We start from the raw sequence: 2,921 nt of genomic DNA, 5'->3' as shown, positions 1-2,921 counted from the left end.
AAGAATTGATCACACTGGTAAGAGACCACCTGAAGCCAGCAAGCAGCCTACACATTCAAGCTACCTCGGACCCGTGCCAAAGCTCCCCGTACATCGAGCACAGGATCAGGAAAACCCCGGGGGAGAGGATATCCCGGTCACTGGGCCTTCCAGCTACACTGAACAAGTGCCCGTTTTGAAACTTTCCAGTGTAATAACTTGCAACTGGAGCATCCAACAGTCAGGATGGCCGAGCGGTCTAAGGCGTTGGTTCAGGTCACTGTCTCCTCTGGAGGCGTGGGTTCAAATCCCAATCCTGACATTCAGTGTTTTTAATTACAAACTCATTTGTTTGGACACCACTCTGAAGTGCTTTGGGACATCCATCGAACTTAATAAAATGACGCCATTTCAATGACAAACAGTGATATCAAAGATACTTCTCAAACCGGGAATCGATCCTGGGTGGCTGTAGCGAAAGGAATGGTTTTGTGAAGCATTGAAATGTGCCCTCTAAATATCTCGCACTACTCATTTAAAAACATGGTTACAATTTGTTTCAGTGCACAAGAAGGCAGGCTCCAAGGGCCAAATGGCCGTCTCCTGCTCCTGGTTTTTGTGTTCTTATACAGAGCACAGAATAAATGATTAAATGATCAACACTCCGTCAGTTCGCATTTCTTTCATTGTGCAAAAGAAGATTATGGGTTCATTCATGATGTTTTCCTGTGAAAGCACCAAAAAAGTGTAAGGAAATTAATTCGTCCAACGTGGGGTTTGAACTCACAACTGTGAGATTAACAGTCTCAAACTCTACCGACTGAGCTAGTCAGGATTGCTGAAGTTGCATCTTCCTGTCACTGATCGCTGCCAGGGATCTGTTGGCTCTGCACCATGGGTTTATCTCGAAATTCAAACCTCGAAACTGGTTCTCCTGATTTCCAAGCCCCTTGTATTGCAGAACCTTCATTTCGACGAACATCTCCACCGCACTGTTTAGGCCTCGTGGCGCAACGGTAGTGTGTCTGACGGTAAATCCGAAGGTTTTGTGTTCCAATCAGGTCGGGGTCACTGTTTTTGCAGACATTTGTTTTCCAGAATTAATATTTCCATTGCTTTTTGGCAATAACCAGACGCTTGTTCCAAGGTCTGTCTCACTATTTTCCCGGTGTCAGGCAGAGATACGCCTGCTGCCCTCATTTATTTCACATAACAGGACACAAAAGTTCAAAATCAACCTGCAGGTGGCCACACACAGCACTCAATAGTCAGGATGGCCTGACTATTATCCCTACCACAGTGTATAACCTCATATTTCCCACATTATACTCCATCTGACAAATTACTGCCCACTCACTGAGCCTATCGATATCGCTTTGTAGATTGTTTGTGTCTTCCTCACAACTTGCTTTCCCACCGATCTTTGGATCACCTTGGCTAAATTACCAACATGCAGAGCACAGAACCAATTATTGACCGATTGACTTTCCGTCAGTTAGCATTTCTTTCATTGTGCAAAAGAAGATTATCGATTCCTTAACGATGTTATACCATGAAAGCAAAATAAAAGTTAAACGAAAATAATTTGCACACTTGAAAGGAATATTATTGTTTGGTGCAGCTCCGGTCAGAGAGATGTTGTGAAAGGAACTTTTTGCAGAGAGGGATTGAGTATTTCAGCTTGTTGCTGAACATTTCTCTCTGGGCACAGAATTAGTCACCAGTTTCTGTAGTGTGCCGGTTATCACATTCGCCTCACACACGAAAGGTTCCCGGTTCAAGCCCGAGTGGAAACATTATTTATGAAACAAAAACTGGTTTTAAATGTTCATTGTTCATGTGACAATGGCCTCCTTCCGTGCTGTAAACGTCTCTGATTCCATGATGAGCATTGAACATTTAAAACCAGTATCCTAAAATACAGAGTGTGTAAAATCAGAAAAGGAATAAAACTTCCTCAATGATTCAAGTTTCACAAATTATTAAAATTAAGTTGTTGAAGTTTCGACTGTCCCTCAGTGATCATGTTAGCATTTCTTTCATTCTGGTGAACAATGCTATCGGGTAATACCAGCAGATAAAAGCCGGATTTCAAACCCGGAAACAACTCATTCATTTTTCACCCTTCCCAGTTCCAGTGCACAGAGGGTCATTCATACTCCATCCCAGAAACTCAAATCCAACTTCTGACATTCCTTATTTCTAATTACCAACTCATTTGTTTTGACACCACTCTGAAGTGCTTTGGGTCATCTGTGTAATCTAATTAAATTACTTCACTTTAATAAAAAACGGTGGTAGCAAAATTACTTCTCCAACTGTGAATCGAACCCCGGTAGCTGTCGTAATCAGAATGTTTTTGTGAAGCATTTCAATATGCTCTCTAAAAATCTCGCATTCCTAATTTACAAATAGGGTTATCATTTGTTTCAGTGTGAAAGAAGGAGATTGAAAATGACAAAAAAAACAGCAGGCAGCGACTACATTAAGATAAATTCAAACTTTTCACAAAGTTGGTTTTACGAAGTAACGGCTGAGCTAAAGTTGGCACTAACCAGTCCCATCAGAATTTTAAATGTTTCTATGAGATCGCCGCTCATCCTTCAAAATTTCAATGTATAAAGACCCAGTTGATCCAGTCTCTCCTCATATGTCAGTACGGCTTGCCCCTTATCCTCAGACTGTGTCCCCAGGTTCTGGACTTCCCCAACATCGGGAACATTCTTCCTGCATCGAACCTGTCCCGTCCCATCCAAATTTTAAATGTTTCTATGTGATCCTCTTTAATCCTTCTAAACTCCAGTGAATACAGGCCGAGTTGATCCAGTCTCTCCTCATATGTCAGTCCTGCCATCCCGGGAATCAGTCTGGTGAACCTTTGTTGCACTCCCTCAATAGCAAGAAAGTCCTTCCTCAGATTAGGAGACCAAAACTGAACACAA

The 2,921-nt window shown here is 42.2% G+C and overlaps 1 non-coding gene across 1 annotated transcript; it reads right to left on the bottom strand.

Moving 5' to 3' along the window:
• Window positions 1–739: 739 nt before the first annotated feature.
• Window positions 740–814, bottom strand: trnan-guu (transfer RNA asparagine (anticodon GUU)). The gene has a single exon. It is a non-coding gene; the product is annotated as a tRNA-Asn (tRNA).
• Between the last annotated feature and the right edge of the window lie 2,107 nt (window positions 815–2,921).

The sequence above is a fragment of the Pristiophorus japonicus genome, unplaced genomic scaffold (assembly GCF_044704955.1).
Source record: "Pristiophorus japonicus isolate sPriJap1 unplaced genomic scaffold, sPriJap1.hap1 HAP1_SCAFFOLD_33, whole genome shotgun sequence".
Taxonomy (NCBI): Eukaryota; Metazoa; Chordata; class Chondrichthyes; family Pristiophoridae; genus Pristiophorus; species Pristiophorus japonicus.
The sequence above is the reverse complement of the archived record's forward strand: the minus strand, read 5'-3'. Positions and strand labels throughout refer to the sequence as shown.